The sequence below is a fragment of the Eublepharis macularius genome, chromosome 14 (assembly GCF_028583425.1).
Source record: "Eublepharis macularius isolate TG4126 chromosome 14, MPM_Emac_v1.0, whole genome shotgun sequence".
Taxonomy (NCBI): Eukaryota; Metazoa; Chordata; class Lepidosauria; order Squamata; family Eublepharidae; genus Eublepharis; species Eublepharis macularius.
Window position 1 is genome coordinate 63,136,845 of NC_072803.1, and position 17,734 is coordinate 63,154,578.

At 42.3% G+C, this 17,734-nt stretch overlaps 1 protein-coding gene across 3 annotated transcripts in view; it reads right to left on the reverse strand.

Annotated features, from left to right (window-relative positions):
* The window catches only part of SETX (senataxin), a 94,554-nt gene extending 76,899 nt beyond the window's left edge, over positions 1-17,655 (reverse strand). For all 3 annotated transcript variants that reach the window (XM_054997409.1, XM_054997408.1, XM_054997410.1), the window contains exon 1: positions 17,560-17,655. The gene's annotated coding sequence lies outside the window, so the exon portion shown is untranslated. The remainder of the gene's footprint in view (positions 1-17,559) is intronic.
* Between the last annotated feature and the right edge of the window lie 79 nt (positions 17,656-17,734).

Consider the following 17,734-nt stretch of genomic DNA (forward strand, 5'->3'; position numbering starts at 1 on the left):
TCAAACATAGCAAAACCATTGAAAGATGCTTGCTACAGGCATTTCTTCACTGTCTTGCTCTGCATCTGGGATGGGTCCTTGCATTCAAAAGGACTTAGTTGGTGTTTCCTGGTAACGTATCCTCTTTTCAGAGCATAAGGCATTGCTTCCTTTCTATCTGTTCGCCACCAAAATGTCATCTAGGCTAACCCGAAGAGTTGTCCTCCTATCAAGGGAGAGGAAGCCAGAGCGGCCTTGGACGATGCCCAGAACCCAGTTCTGCAACTAGAGGCGTCCATGGGCTACTGCAGTAGAGGCCGTAAGAGAACTTCATAGCACCCAGGCTTGAGTCTGCTGTGAAGGTCTTCAGTTTGCATTGATAGTCTAGCTTTCTGGCATTATCAATAAGGGAGAACTAGATGAATTTTATTACCCACTTAAGTGATGCTCTGGCTGTCAGGGAATTAGGTGTTGCAGCTGACAATGAAAGATTCTGCTTTATGGGGCTGAGGGGCAACCTCTGTCTTGAGCTCTATAGGACCCTTCAGAGCACCCTGAGCATTCTTGGTTACTGCTGCCCCTGAAATAACAGCAGCTGCTAGTGTAGTTAGTTGTGTTTGTAAAATGTCATTTGCCTTCTCGGGAAAAGGGATTTATCCACTTGTCTGTCCTGAGGTATGACTAACCCACTATTCCTTAATCTTTTCCTGGAATAATATGAGAAGGCACAAATTCACTCCAAGTTTCAGAACCACGGGAGCATTCTATGGATGCCTCATCTGAATCCTTTTGGAAGGCTTGTCCGCTGGCACTTTGTGTTTCAGCTTATTCCTGGCCTTAAATGTGTGCTGCTAGTGGAATCATCTGTGCTGAAGAGGTGCCAGCTTTGCAGGGGCTTCTCCTCAGAGCCTCCTTGTCATCCTTTTTGTAGGAATTCAATTCTGAACCACCCGAGGTATGGCAGGGAGTCCAACCTCTAGCTGAAGCTAGATGGGGACGGTGACTTCACTGCTCTATATACCACTGAGCCACTTCAGATGTTATAACGTAGCCTGGGGAAAATCAGGGTTTTAAATCCCAGTGCTCAAAGATCTATCCTACTTCCTTCTGACTTGAGGAACTAGTAAAAAGACAGGGGGTAGGGGATCATCTGGGATGTTTACTCCCTTTAGATGCTTTATCTTTTGAGGCCAAGGACTTTCACACACAGTCTTTAAGACATTTTCTAATCTCAGGGAGAGCTTCTTCTGCATTCAGGGAAGATTGGGGGAGGGGGGTGATAGTCTTTTTTTTACTCTGACTTGAGAAGTAGTCCACCCATGCTACACCCACTGGAGAAACCATAGGCACAATGACGGTTTTTGGTATCAAAATTGCCCTCCATACCACCCTCTAAGTCAGGAAGAGACAAGCTGGGGCTCCACATGTCTCCTAAGGGGCTGCACTGTCTCCTTTAGTCCTTAGTGTCCTTTAGGCCCACAGCTTGAAGACTGTGACAGCCACATCTTCTTCTGAAGAGCCCACAACCTTCTTTTGGAAGAATTTTTCTTTAAACAGTATATAAACAGTAACATAAAAGCTATAAACAATACACATAAAAGAAAGAAACAGAACATTCTAAAACACACACACACACACACACACACACACTAACAATACATCTAAACATAAAATAACAAGAAAAAGAAAAAAAAACCTAAAACTAAACTATAAATTGAGTTCCGATTTTCTCCGCAACAAATATACATCATTTTCAAAGTCTCACTTATTCTATTAAATGAAGAGCCCTCTTTTTTCTATTGTTCATGATTCTTAATACATAAATCCAGATATCATCAAGTTAGTGTCTATTTCGCGTAAAAAGTCTATAAACGGTTTCCATTCAGTCAGAAATGTAACTAATGTCTTTTCTCTAATCAGTGAAGTAAGTTCTGCCATTGACGCAAGCTCCAAAACTTTTATCCACCATTCCTCCATTGTAGGCACTGTTGCAGATTTCCATTTTTGTGCATAGAGTACTCTTGCTGCCATGATCAAATACAAAAACAAAATTCCAAAACTTCTTTCCAACTGGCTGTCCCTCATTCCCAACAAAAAAGTGTCTGGTTGCAACTGGATTTTAATCTTCAAAATCTTCTGAATCTGTGATTGAATCTGCAATCAGAAACTCTTTGCTTTCTTACATGTCCACCACATATGATAAAACTTGTTTAGCACATTTCCAACACAGATTTGAAGCATCCTTGTTCATTCTAGCCAATTTTTCAGGAGTCATATACCAATGATACATCATCTTATAAAAATGTTCCTTAATACTCGAGCTTAATGTAAATTTCAACCCTGTTGTCCACATAGTTTCCTATTGCCCTATTAATATGTCATGTCCACAATTGTTTGCCCATTTAATCATACATTCTTTTACTTGCTCTTCTGTCTCAAACCTCAACTAAAGTCTGTACATTTTAGAAATAACATGTTCATCATTTGTACAGAGGGCAACTTCTAATTCAGTTTTAGATTGCTCCAAGTCATAATGTCTCTTATCTAGTTTAAATTTCTCCGAGATTTGCATATAAGAAAACCACTGGCCCTTCTGCTGCTAAATCCTCTCTGGACCTTGAGAAAGTTCCAACAGGTCATGATAAATTAACCATTTAGTTGGACTCACTATTTCCCTTCTAAAATGAGCTTCTTGCGATGATAACCAGAGAGGTATTTTTGAACAAAACCTGTTTGTATTTATTCCATAACTCAAAATGGCACACCTTACATGATGATTATTAAACTCTGCATTGACCTTAGCTTTGTCATACCATAGATACCCATGCCACCCAAATTTTAAGTCAGGACCTTCAAGGTCCAATAGTCTTCTATTTTTTAACAAAATCCATTTCTTCATCCAAACCAGACAGTTAGCCACAAAATATAATCTCAAATCTGGTAGACCCAAACTTCCCCTTTCCTTTGCATCCTGTAGAACTGTAAATTTAACTACTGGTTTTTTGCCTTGCCATATAAATCTCGATATATCGTTCTGCCATTGCTTAAATGATGCCTCAGTTGTCAATACTGGAATTGTCTGAAATAGGAATAACATTCTAGGTAAAACATTCATTTTAATTGTAGCTATTCTTCCCAACAACGATAATTGAATGTTATCCCATCTTAACATATCCCTTTTAATTTCGTTCCAAATCTTAATATAATTATTTTGGAATAACATACAGTTCATATTTGACAAAGTAACACCCAAGTATTTAACCTTTTTCTCAGTCTTAAACCCTGTTTTGCTCTCCAATTTCATTTGATCCTGTATTTTCGTATTTTTAGTTAACTCTTTTGTCTTCTGCTTATTAACCTTAAAACCAGCCACTACATCAAATTCTTTCAGTTTTGCCATTAAGGTTTCAATTTCCTTTAAGGGGTCCTACAAAACCAGCACCAGATTATCCACAAAGGCTCTTAACTTGTAAGTCTCCTGTTTCACCTTTAAACCTCTGATTCTCTCATCTTGTTTTGTGTCCCTGTTCAAGACTTCAAACACCAGTATAAATAACAAGGGTGACAACGGGCAACCTCGTCTTGTACCTCTTTATATTCCACATGGTTTAGTTAACTCCCCATTAACGACTATCCATGCTGACTGGGATGTATAAATCGACTTGGTCTATTTTATAAAATTGTCTCCAAAATCTGTAATTTTCAAGATCTTAAATAAAAATTTCCAATTTAAATTATCAAAGACCTTCTCGGTGTCTAAGAAGATCAAAGCAGCTTGTCTTTCATTACGTTTTTCCAAGTACTCCAGAATATCCAATACTATTCTTGTGTTGTCCTTCAGGCAAGCTGCCTCTTAGGTAGAAATCCACTTTGGTCTTCATGAATAATGTCCTGTAGAATACTTTTAAGACTTCTAGCCAATATCGTTGGAAACAGCTTATAGTCATTATTTAATAATATTTGCCTATAGTTTCTTGTCAATGTCTGGTCTTGTTCATCTTTCGGTATAAGTGTTATGCTGGCTTCCTTCCACGTCTCAGGCCATTTTACCTCCCTCTAAGATAGTGTTCTTCTTTTGTAAAGGCTGTAGAAGTTCATCCTCAAAACACTTATTATAACTACTTGGGAGTCCATCTGGTCCCTGTACTTTTCCCAACATACTCTTTTTTATAGCGTCTCCCACTTCTCTTAATGTTATAGGTCCATTCGTAATTTGCCTTTGTTGTTTTGTGATCTTAGATAACTTCTGGTTATTGATATATTCATCTAATTTCTCCACTGATATGTCACAACTCTTATACAAATTTGCATAATATTGATAGAATGCTTTTTGTATATCTGAAGTATCTGTTAATACTGTGTCTGCCTCTTGTATTTTCAATATCATTCTCTTTTCTCTCTCCTTTCTCCGTTTGTATGCCAACCATTTCCCTGGCTTATTTGCACATTCAAATGATCTTTGTTTGGCATAATTCAATTTTATTTCCATTTCTCTTGAAGTTAACATTGATAGTTGTTGTAGTAAGATCTTAATATGTTGCAAAATGTTTGTATTTCCAGGGGCTCTCTTTAATTCTTCCTCTTTACTCTTTATCTCCTTCAGAATATGTTGCTTTTTCTCTTGATTCTTTTTCTTCAGTTGAGTATTATATTGGATTAGATAACCTCTAATAAAAGTTTTACTTGCATCCCAGACCACTCTCACCTTTGCTTAGATTTAACACAAAAAAAATTATTTTAGTTTATTTTTATGGTCTTTAATAATCCCTTCATTTTGTAACACAGCTTCGTTTAATCTCCACCTAAAAATATCCCCCTATAAGGCATAGATACCGGATTATGATCTGAAAAAGTCTTGGGTAAGACCTCTATTTTAACCACCCTAGTGACGATGTCCCTTGATGTCAAAATCATATCTATTCTTGAAAAAGATCTATGGCTTTTTGAGAAAAAGTATACTCTCTTGCATTGTCATTTTTCTGTATCTACAAATCAATCAAACCCAAATTGTCCATTAAGTCAAAAAAAGCTTTGGGCAATTTATCCTGGAGAGTCTTAATGTGTTTCTCAGAGCACCTCTCCATCTTCAGGTCAATCACTCCGTTCCAGTCCCCCATCAGGCAACAATATTCATATGCTAAATCTGTTAAACATTCCCCAATTATTTTGTAAAATCCAACTTTTATTCTCATTTGGACCTTAAGAGACCCACCACCACCATTTTTGTCCCCTGTAAGTCCATTTCTACCACCACATACCTTCCATGCTCATCACTCAGTATCAATTTAGGCTTTAAGTGTGGTCAAAACAATTCCATTCTTCTTTTTAGAATCTGCTACTATAAATTGTTCAACCAATTCTTTATAGAACAGACGTTTTATATCTTTTTTTCTAATATGGATTTCTTGCAAACAAATCATATCATGTTTTAGGTTCTTCAAAAAGTGAAATATTTTCTTCCTTTTGGGGGCTAAATTTGCCCCATTAATGTTTCATGTTAAACTTTTGTAATCCATAATGCCATCAGATTTTTAAGGTTATTAAGATGGGAGAAAAAAATCAAGGAATTATATATGAATCAAGGAATTAAATATGAGCTCCCATTTCTTCCTCCTCCTTGCTCTGCTCCAGGTGTTGCCCTGTTGATGCTTCTGTTGAACTTTTTGTCGGAGTGTCATCCAAATTTCTGTATTTTTCCAGAAAGTCTCTGGCTTTATGCACCAAGTTCAGCCTAAATCTTAGTCTTTGAAATGTAAAAATCACACCCTCTGGAGTATCCCATCAATAAGCAATATTTTTCTGTTTTAATTTTTCCACCAGGAAACTGTAATCCTTGTATTAGCACAAAAATTGAATAGGAATTTTTTAGAACAATAATCTGGCCACCGCCAAATATTAATTTTGTGTTATAATGCTGTTGTAAAAATTGCTCTTTCACCCTTCTTAGAAAATAGACCAGTACATCCCTTGAGACCGTCTTTGTTTTAGCAAATTAAGAGTTAATTCTGTATACTTTGTCAATTTCCATTTGCATTGCTTCCTGATCCCAATCCAAAAACTCTGCCAAGGCCATAGTCATTTTGTCTGTGATGTCCTCACCATCTTCTTCTGGAATTAATCTAACCCTCAAAGCACATTTCTAAGGGGGCGTGGCGTCGGCACCGAGAGGAATGGACGCCTAAAGCCAGAGCTCCGGTTCAATTCCACCCCTAAACCCCGATAAGCACTTCAAAAACGTTCTACACAACTTAGTATGAAGGGTAAGCAAGATCTTACTGCAAAGAAGTCCAACTCTAAGGCGGTGAAAAATTTGCAGAGCTATTTCCCAGCTTCGCAAGCAGAAGGTACGGAGGGGGAGATAGAGGGAACGAGTGCAAACATGGCGGCCGCGATGGTGAATGCTGAGGCGCGAAAAACTCAGACGGTTTCCTATGACCCAGCACTAAAAGCCCTACTGCTAGACATCGAATCGAGCTTTTCTAACAAAATCTCCCATCTAATGGAACCACTATCACAACAATTAACTGACCTTAAGATAGTGATGGACTCTGTGGTCGCTAAATCGGATCAGGCTCTTACCCAGACTGCGGCTTTAAGGGAGGACGTCCACTCCCTTCAATCAGAACAAGATCGTGTCCACTATAAGATCCTGGACATGGAGATTCAGCTGCGGGGTGCTAATTTGAAGTTTAGGGGGATAGAGGAAAATGTGGCCGTGGATGCAGACCTGGCCGTTTTTTTGGCGGGCTGGCTGATGACGGAGCTAAAGCTGGAGGAAACCCATGCATTGACTATATTCAAAGCTTATCGAGTGGGCCCCAGAAATCCAGATAAGAGGCGGGGACCTAGAGATGTGGTGGCCGTCTTTGCCGACTGGAGGCTGAGGAAAAAAACGCTTGAGGTGGCGAGGGCGCGAAAATTCCTCTCCTACAATGGAGCGCGAATCAGCGTCTATACAGACCTACCGGCCGAGATTTTGGAGCGACGACGACAACTCCGACAGATAACTGAGGAACTCAGAAATGCCCAAATAGAATACAGCTGGACCCGGTATTCTGCATTGAGAATCTCGTTGAAGGGCACACAGCACCTGATCTCTACTCCCGAGGAAGGCCTCCGGTTTCTACGTGAGCTAGGCATAGAGGTCGCCATGGAGACGGAGGCCAGCTCTCAGAATAGAAAACGTCCGCTGCCCATGTCTCCTCAGAAAAATAATAAAATACCGGTCCGGGACACTTGAAGCTCTGACTGGTAGGACTTATGACCAGAATATGTTGTGTTGGAACGTCCCAATCTTACTTAATTTACTCGTGGGTAGGGGTGGTTGGGGTGGGATTGAAGGGATTGCTTCTTTATTAGCCCCTTACACAAACAGTCCTCTGTTCTGTTTATTTACAGCAACCTCGTTGCAGAGATTTCTCGCGAGGCTGCTGAGGACTGTGTAGCACCTTAGTTTCTATTTCTCCATTGGAAACGGTTGCTTTAGAAAAATATTAGATCTTGTGATAATTACATAAATACACTCTTCAAGTTCTTCCTGGAAAATAAGTAACAAGACGCTGAGTGCTCGTTGTATATAGTTTAGTACGGTAGTTAAGGCAAGTTAGTGATTTACTATTAAGAGGTGTGCCCCTTGGGTTGATCCACTTCTACATAAAGTAATAAAGAGAAATCTTAATTAATTAATACCTTCTTGATTGGCATATCAGATACTCGGAACTCATTGCAGCTTGATCCGACGTTGATAAAGGGGGGGAGGTAACGAAGCAATCTATACACCAGTCACAGCTTGCAGTTTTACCAACTGACTATCTGCTTGCTCCTTACTGCATTTTGCAGAGGTAAGGGCAAGAATTAATTAATCATTTATTACAAGTCTGGGGACAGTTGGTTTAAAGGAATATAAATAGTGAGTTAATTGAATATATCTACACTTTCAAGCTTTTACCAAAAACAATATTAAAGTGCTGCGTGCTTATTGTATATAACTTTGTTAAAGTAGTTAGGCAACTTAGTGATTGAGTGCTAGGAGGTGCATCCATCAATTCACTCTACTCCTCCATAAGGTAACAAACAGACATCTTAATTAATTGATTCTTGATTGATTAGCAAATTGTACACTTGGAATTAATTGCAGTTTGATCCATCCATAATCAGAGAGAGAAGGTAACATAGCAAACCACAAGCAACTTAGTGATTTAAGGTTAAGAGGTACATCTATTAATTTGGTCTACCCCCACATACGGTAATAATAAGAAATTTTAATTAATTGGTACTTACTTGATTGTAACTTGATTATCATATACCTGGAATTATTTGCTGTTTGATCCATCCATAATCGGAGAGGGGAGGTAGCATAGCAGACTACAAGCTTATCACAACTGTCAGTTTTGTCCACTGACAGTCTGCTTGCTTCCCACCATATTTTGAAAGGGTAAGGGCGGAAGTCGATTATTTATTTATTGAAAATTACCAACATAGTAGATTAACTTACGCTTGCTATACATTTCATTGCATTTGTGTTTTGTGATACAATTTCTCGTTCCTTTCCAATGAATTTGTTGCATGATTGCCTTCAAAGTGATGAAATTTGATTGCTTAATTAATTAACACCAGACAGTGATTTACTTACCTGAATCTTATTGCATTCACGTATTGACCCTTTCTTTGGTGCTTAGATCATTTCAGCCATCTCATTCATATCTATTATAAACTACTGAGGCAGGAGCCTTTACACTCCTGCTAGCGGTCTCTATACTTGCACTTTTGGTTCTGCAATACCAGTACATTTCACTTCAAAGGCCAATTTTGATACTCTACTTTTACCCATTCTATAATGGCCTCACAACCACATGTCCATATTGTCTCGCAAAATGTGAGGGGTTTAAACAACCTGGTGAAGAGAAGGAGAGTTCTGACCAGCCTGGCGAAACTGAACGTAGATGTAGCCCTGATCCAAGAAACACACCTCCATGCATCCTATGAGGCGGAGCTTAAGGCCCCATGGATAAAATTGCAATTCCACGCAAAGGGCTCCTCCAAATCCCGCGGGGTGGCAATCTTACTAGCAAACAGGGTCCAATTTGAACACAAAGCCACCCTACGGGACCCTAGAGGCAGGTTCTTATTCATAAAGGGGCACTTCAATGGACAATTGCTTACACTGGCATCTGTCTATGCGCCCAACACGCAGCAACTGGAGTTCACGGAAGAAATCCTCCGAAAATTAGAGGCATTCCAGGAGGGATCAGTAATTGTGGGAGGGGACTTCAATTATGTAGCACACTATGACCTAGATAAATCCTCATTTCCCCGCAACAATGCACCTCGAGTGCCAAGAAGGCCTAAGAACCCCAACCGTGACACACAGATGCTCACGCTATTTACTCGGTTCCACTTAGTGGACATATGGAGGGAGATGAACAAACTGGCCAAAGATTACACATACTATTCCCCACGCCATGACGTATACACCAGGATTGACTATATCCTGGTGTCCCCAGATTTGAGAGACAGAGTACTACTCTCCAGCATAGGAGACATAAGCTATTCGGATCATGCTTGGGTAACGTGCAAATTATCCCTAGATAGGCCCTACGAAAGGGAGAGGCATTGGACGTTCCAGAAAAACCTCATACTTAATGAGAACAATGTCCTACAAATCGAACGAGATATCACCCAATATCTCACAGATAACCAAACAGGCACGACATCTTCCCAAACGGTGTGGGACGCTCTTAAGGCGGTACTAAGGGGACAACTGATCGCTCTCTCTGCCTCTCTAAATAAGAAGAAAAAACTCCAAAAACAACTCATAATGGATAAAATCCACCAATTGGAACGCTTACACAAGGATAGAGGCAGCAAAAAAACCTATAAACAGCTGCTCCATGAGCGCAAAGCTCTGGAGTCACTTGAAACGTCCCAAATTCAAAAGAACATCTTATATTTAAAACAAAAGTACTGGAACCACTCTCCTAGGACCCTACGTTATCTGTCCTGGAAGGTCAAGGAGAAGAGAATAAACAGGCACGTCAGACTTATAAAAAACGACAAGGGACAAACGTTCACTAAATCTCCCGAAATATTGAATGTATTTACAAAATTTTACACAAATTTATATACTTCCTCCAGGCCAGATAAAACGTCAATTAGGAACTATCTATCAACCCATAAGAACATTAAAAAACTGGCAGCGGAACATAGCCAATTAATGGATACCCCAATCACCGCCGCGGAACTGCTGGAATCCATTAAGAATTTAAAGAGCAATAAGGCATCTGGGCCGGATGGCTACCCGGCCGAATTCTATAAAAAGTTTGCTTTGGTATTAATCCCGCCCCTGTTATCGGCCTGTAATGAGGTGCATAAATTGGGGACCTTACCTGGAACCTGGGCTGAGGCAGTCATCACCATGATCCCCAAGGAAGGCAAAGACCCCTCTAACCCCAGTTCGTATAGACCGATTTCTTTGCTGAATGTCGATTATAAAATCTTTACTTCAATATATGCACGACGCTTCAATTCTTTCATTGGAAATTATATTTGTACGGATCAGATAGGCTTTATCCCCAATAGGGACATCTCCGACAACATTTATAAGGCGCTGAACATTTTAACATTCAGTAGACACAGCAAATTACAAACCACACTCCTCTCCTTGGATGTCGAAAAAGCTTTCGACACCCTGGAGGTCCCGTACCTGCAGTTGCTCCTTTCCCACATGAAATTCGGCCCCAACTTCCTACAAACAATTAAAGCGATATACGCAGGCCCCAAGGCAAGAATCAAACTTAATGACTTAGCGTCCGATCCCTTCACTCTACACCGAGGCACGCGCCAAGGGTGTCCCCTTTCCCCCATCCTTTTCGCCCTCGCGATAGAGCCCTTAGCAGAGGAGATAAGAGCCAATGAAGGGATTCGAGGCATTGAAATAGACAACCGTACTTACAAAATATGCTTATTCGCTGATGACATCTTGCTGTTTCTTACGTGCCCACTTGCTTCCCTAAAGGCTCTGGCAATTGTTCTTGCTCACTTTGGGTGTATATCGGGGTTGAGGATAAACCAAGCCAAATCCACCATCCTATCAGTGAATCTCCCAGAGGAGACGTGTAACGACATAAAACGGCAATTTAAATACCAGTGGGCCAAATCACACCTCCGATATCTGGGCATAAATATCCCTCCCAACCCAGCCCAGCTACTCCAGGTAAACCACGTCCAAAAGATGAAAGAAATCAAACACCTCCTGCTCAAATGGAACAAGCAAAACCTGGCATGGTATGAAAGATACCATTTGATAAAATCCTTCGTCCTCCCAAAATTGACATTTTTGTATAGAACAATTCCGATTGAAATCCCTAGCAAAATTCTGAGCCAATGGCAGACGACATTAAACAGATTCTTGTGGCAGAATAAGCGTCCTAGGATTGCCCTCAAAGTTTTGTGCGCCCCTAAAACAGCAGGGGGCTTTAACTACCCAAATATAGGGCTCTATTCTGATGCAGCCAGATTGACAGACATCCTCCAGATATTACTCCCCTCTGGACACTCTGATTGGATAAACATAGTGGGCACCTATTCCCAGCCAAAAACGTTGCGAGAGACTTTCTGGTCTACCCCAAGTTTGCGTCCTCCCTCCATATATCAAAATATGTTCCTTGCTGCACTGCTGAAGCTTTGGGACAGACATAAGCGTTCCCTTCTCCCGGTCATATCCCGCTTTTCAGTGCTCACATCACATAAGGGCATGCCTCGCCAGCATAATATAACCGCACTGCGCTCCTGGGATGACCTGCGGGACTTGAGGTTGTTGGACATAGCCACCAAGGATGGTATTATAAGCAGAGTAGACTTGAACAACAACCTGGGCAGGGAAGTCCCCTGGTTTTTCTACCTGCAACTGCGATATCTTCTGCACGAACTGAATATAAAAAGCGTAATGACTAAACCACCAACTAAATTTGAAACACTTCTGGACTCCCACTCATTTAACCGTAAAGGTCTCCTGTCAAGACTATATCTCACCCTGCTTGATACCAAACCCCTAAACACTGAAGCGCTGCTCAATAAATGGCAACAGGACTGTGGGATAGAACTCACACAAGAGGATAGAGAGCATGTTTGGCACTCTGCATTGCTTAACTCCCCTGTCACCACTGTGCGCCTCCAAACCTATAAGATTATCCACAGGTGGTACCTTACTCCCCAAAAGCTGGCGAAAATATATCCCAGCAGATCTCCACTCTGCTGGAAAAAATGCGGGGAGCAGGGTACGTTCCTGCACTGCTGGTGGGAGAGTACAAGTGTTGCGGCTTTCTGGAAGGCGGTTCTCCAGGAAATTTCCCGTATCACGACTTATGTGATACCCCCAAGCCCGGGACTTGTCTTCTTGGATCTTTGGGGAGATCTAGATATTCCCCATCTGCGGAAGGCATTGGTCAGAACTCTCCTAGCAGCTGCAAAGGCTGCAATTGCACTCAGGTGGAAATCGCGATTCCCTCCCACTCTTGACATATGGTATAGAGTGGTGTGGGACCACCTTATGATGGAAAAGATCACAGACAGAATTCGAGCATTGCATAACCCCTCCAAACCTACACAATTTTACGCACAATGGTACCCTTTCCTGGAATTTTTATCTCAGAATGAATGGCTGATCTCTAAGCTACCTCACTACGCGATTATAAACCCCGAAATTTGAAATATGGATTTACTCTGCGACATAATGGATGTGCCTGTACATGATTCTCTCGATGCTGTTATAATTAGCTTGCTTAACACTGTATTAGACTCCTATTGATTATGTATAATATTTGCACACTTGAATATTGCCAACTGTTAGTGTTTTGATGTTTATGTATTGTTGTATCCGAACATTGTTACGTATGATGTCGTCTTTTTCCTACGCATTTACTGTTGATCTTGTTACTTGTTACACTTTCAATAAAAAATTTTTTGGAAAAAAAAAAAAAAAAAAAAGCACATTTCTAATAGTGCAAAATTATCTAATTGTTTTTCCATAACTTCCATAATTTAGTCCTGTTGCCATAGCAACCAAAAAAAGTTCTAAGAGCCCGTCAAATCTTCCAGTGTCTCGTATCTTAAGTTAAAACAACAGAAATTCTACTACTCCATTTTTTAACGAGCAGTACTTTTAATCTCAAACGCACTTTTCCCCAGAAAAAATCTAAATCCACATTAATAAATCCACATTAAAAAATCTTTTAAGAATTCAATATTTAGACTTTTTACTTTCTAGTTCCATAAATCTTCTAAGAAGTTAGAAAAAGATTTATTCAAGCGTCTTTTCGTAGCCTCCTGAAAAAAAAAAGTCTCTCCCTCCAAAGGCTGTTATCTTAATGTCTTGGAGAAAATCTCTCTTCATTCTTAAATTATTCACTTCTAATGCCAAGAAATGAGGAGTGGAAAGCTTAAAAACCTTTAATAGGCTCCAGCACAGCTCTGAGTAGAGATGGTTTCCCCTGATTCCAACTGCTTAAGGCAGGGACCGCTGAAACCTCCGCTGCTGCAGTAAACAGCCCCCCCACTCACCCACGAAGCAATCTTAGGAATGCACATGGGACAAACTCAAGATCTGTCCTTTGATCCAGGAAGATTTTAGCCGGGAGGAACTCCCACTACCGGCAAATTAGCTGTGCTCTCTCAGCTCTCGCTGGGATGTCCACCTTCCTTGCCCTCTTCACTGGTACTCCTGCAGAGCCCACAACTTCTGAGGCAGGGGGTGGACACTGCCTTGGCTTAACAGGCATTAGGCAGGCTCTATGATTACCCCAACCCGATTCTCTAACAAGAAGGCAGAGTGTAATAAAATTCCTAAACTTTTCACTGACTCTAATAGGGATAAACTAACTGCATGGAGAATAACGTGCTAGTTTACATCAGTTGTTTGATTAGTACTTAAATTTCTAGAAGTAGGGGCCTCCAAAGATGGTACTACATCCATAATGAATGATTCTCATTTCAGTCGTTACACTAAACAATAATTGGCACATGCCATGATTTGCAAGCTCGCTGCACATTGTTTTCTCATTCTACTTTGCCAATCAACAACAAACCAGTCTGCCATTTTGAAAATCATGTCAAAAACAACTATCAAGCTTTCTTAACCATGACCCTAGTAAAGTATCAGAAGAGAACCCACAGGCAGGTTCCAAAAAGCAACATCTGTTTATTTAGGTAAAGGCAGTCCCCTGTGCAAGCACTGAGTCATTACTGACCCATGGGGGGACATCGTATCACGATGTTTTCTTGGCAGACTTTTTTTTTTTTACGGGGTGGCTTGCCATTGCCTTCCCCAGTCATCTAAACTTTACCCCCAGGAAACTGGGTACTCATTTTACTGACCTCGGAAGGATGGAAGGCTGAGTCAATCTTGAGCCGGCTACCTGAACCCGGCTTCCGCTGGGATCAAACTCAGGTTGTGAGCAGAGCTTGGGCTGCAGTACTGCAGCTTACCACTCTGTGCCACACGGCTCTTCTCTGTTTATTTACTTACTTTATTTATACCCTGCTTTTCTCCCCCATGGGGGCCCAAAGTGGCTTATGTCATTCTCCTCTCCTTCCAATAGTTTGGGCATGCCCAATGGGATTTTTAAAACAATTCCGGCCCCCCTGGAAACGACAATTCACAGACTAAATCACAAACTACTCAGGAAACTCCCATCAGATTCCAAATAGGCTTGCCATGTTCCTGAGGGGAACAGATTGTTGTCCAAGCATCAACCTACCTTGGTACACAGAACTAACTGTGCATTCCATTCTACAAAGTAGGGACTACAACCAAGAACGCTCAGGTGCAGATGCTGATCTTGCCCATTTATAGGGTGGCATCTTCCGCTGACTTTGCTCAGATGAGTGCAGCAGTTGCAGTGGGGCCTATCAGGAAAGACAGTCCTTCAGCTAAGTGGATTTTAGGCCATACGGGGCTTTGTGAGCAACAGCCAATACCTTGAATTGAAGCTGGAAAGTAATTGGTAACTAATGGAGCGACTGCAGAACTGATGTAATATGCATACCCCGCCTAGCTCCTTAGTTCCTGTGTTGTTTTCAAGGGCAGACCTACACAGAGTGCATTGCAATAGTCTGGCATCCAGTTTATTGTGGCACAGATCCTTGTGGCCAGGCCAAGGAAGAAAGCCATCTTCCTGGATAAATGATGGAAGGAAACATTTTTTGTAGCTGAATTACCTTGCTTGTCCAGCGATAATGTTGGACTCAGTATAACCCCTAGGATCTTAAGCAAGCAAGCATCAGACCCCACCATGTATGGAAACCACCATACCATGGATCCCAGACTTCCTGACAGCATCGTTGCTGCTTTGTCACAATCCAGTTTGAGCTTGTTCACCTTTAACCATTTAACCTCAGGAGCTGGGTGGCATATTGATGGAACCCAACTAGGAACATAACGTCAATACCATTAGCTATTCTGTATTCAGTCATTCACCGTCTAAGAGGCTGACAATGGTTGCAGTGTGTTTCCACTTTAAATCTTTCGGTTCAAGTAAGCATAGCTTAGCTGCCTACCCCTTCTCCATGGATGCAGACAGCCTCCCTATGGGAGTCTCAGTTTCTGCAGCCCTTGAAAGGAGAACACATAGCCTTGGAGGGAAAATAAAATTGTTGACAATCCTGCACAGATCACATACCCATGGGAAGAGCTCACCCACTACAGGGAACATGATTTTATCAGAGTAAAAAGAAAACTCACAACACTAAGACAAAAAAGCACAAACATTTTAAGAATCATGAGACTGTGTAGCAATGTAGGAACCTATCACTGAAAGAGGGCAAAGGAAGTCAATTCCCTCCAAAATAAACATGAGTACTGTGACAATTTAAAGACTAACCAATTTTAATTTAGCAGCAGCTTTAATAAGACTACATCCTGCCTCTTCACATGCTAGGAGTAGATCCTCACTTTGCATTCATTTTCTGGAAGGTATGGGTGGGAGAAAAAACAAAAAAGTCAAGGGGCCGTGAAACAGAGGAAGTACACTATGAAAAGCAATTATGTACAATTCACCTCTAATCAGGAAAAATCCACTAGCTTTGTAAGTTAGTTAACAACTGTTAGAGGTGGCACATCTCTAAAACAGGAATAGTTAATGAGAAAAAAATCCCAAATCCTGGTTCAATGCAGGACAGGAGTAGTACTAAATGCTAAACTGTACCAGTATTCTCACAAAGATTTTAAATAAAATTCATATAACCGTCCCTTCTATGAAATAGATCTTTCAAAGTGTTTATGCAAGTAATACCAAGCAAATTAAGGTTTCAGAACCTCCATGAGTTCTCAGTCAGAAAAAAACCTCTTAGGAATACAAACTCCGCAAATTGGCTTTTAAGTTTGAAACTGAAACAGGTTCGATTTCCAGCTCTGCCATGGAAGCTCACTGGGTGATCTTTCAGCCTAACCTATCTCATAGGGTTTGTTGTGAGGAAAAGATGGAGGAGAATGATGTTAGCCGCTTTGAGTTCCTGTGTGGGAGAAAGGTGGGTTATAAGCAACAAAAAAACACTGATCAGCCAGGCACATGGCTTTAACCCCCACCCCCCAAATGCAGTAAGCTGAAATAAAGCAGCCAAGCAGAGCATAAAACGTAGGTAACAACAAAAACCCTGCAAGGATCCATAAACCACAAACATTCCCTACAGATCTGCTCATACAAAGCTATCCCAACACTGGGGTCAGGTCCCTGATGCCTCTAGCCCTCTACACAGGGCTATCTATCTAGAACTCTCTACCTCTCTACCGTCTACAACAATTAGCAGCACTGGCAACTCTCCACCGCTCAAGCAGAGATCTTTAACAGGGCAGGGCTAAGGACTTCTCCAGGGAAACCACCAGTCGCGCCACAGGCCATCCACCACCAGATCCCCATCCACTATGTACATTTAACAGTATACCGTTGTTATTCATTTTATTAGATCAAGATGGGTAGCCGTGTTAGTCTGTCTGTAGCAGTAGAAAAGAGCAAGAGTCCAACAGCACCTATAAGACTAACAAAATTCGAGGTAGGGTATGAGCTTTCATGAAACACAGCACACTTCTTCAGAGACCAAGAAGTGGGCTGTGACTCCTGAAAGCTCCGACCCTACCCCAAACTCCTGCTCTTTTCTACTCTTGTTGTTGTTCTGGAAGCCAGTTTGGGCTAAAACCGCTAATCATGTTGATATCCTCAGACTCCAAGCGGGAGCGCCAGAGAGCGCTCGAGCCATCCGCAAGCCGGGCTGGCACGCCAGGAGGGGCGTGGAGAGTCGGAAAGGGCGCCCCGAGAAGGCAGGAGGGGATTTCGCAGGAACGGGGCTCTCTCAGCCGTCCCCGCTCCTCCGCCTTGGAAAGGGGGCGGCTTCCTCAACGGCTCTGCGGCCAGGCCGTCCCCGCGGGGCTTCGCGCGATCTCTGGGGCGCCTGTAAATGCCGGGCGCGGCCCAAGGAGGCCGGCAAAGGGGGCGGCCCTTCCGGGCCCGGCAGGGGAGGCGCCAGGCGGGGCCACGGCCGAGGCGAGCGGCGCCCGAGTCCCTCCCGGCCCGCTCTTTCCCCTCCCCTCACCTGCTTGTGCCGGCGGCGGCCCCCAGGGCCAGGCCATGGGCCCGCCCCGCTCCGCCTCACGCGCCGCCTCCCGTTAGGCCCGGCGCCGCCCGCGCCTCCGCCGCCCACGGCCGCCCGTTCGCTCTTGCGCCCTCTCGCGCGCGCCACTTCCGGCACAGCAGCTGGTCTCGCCTCC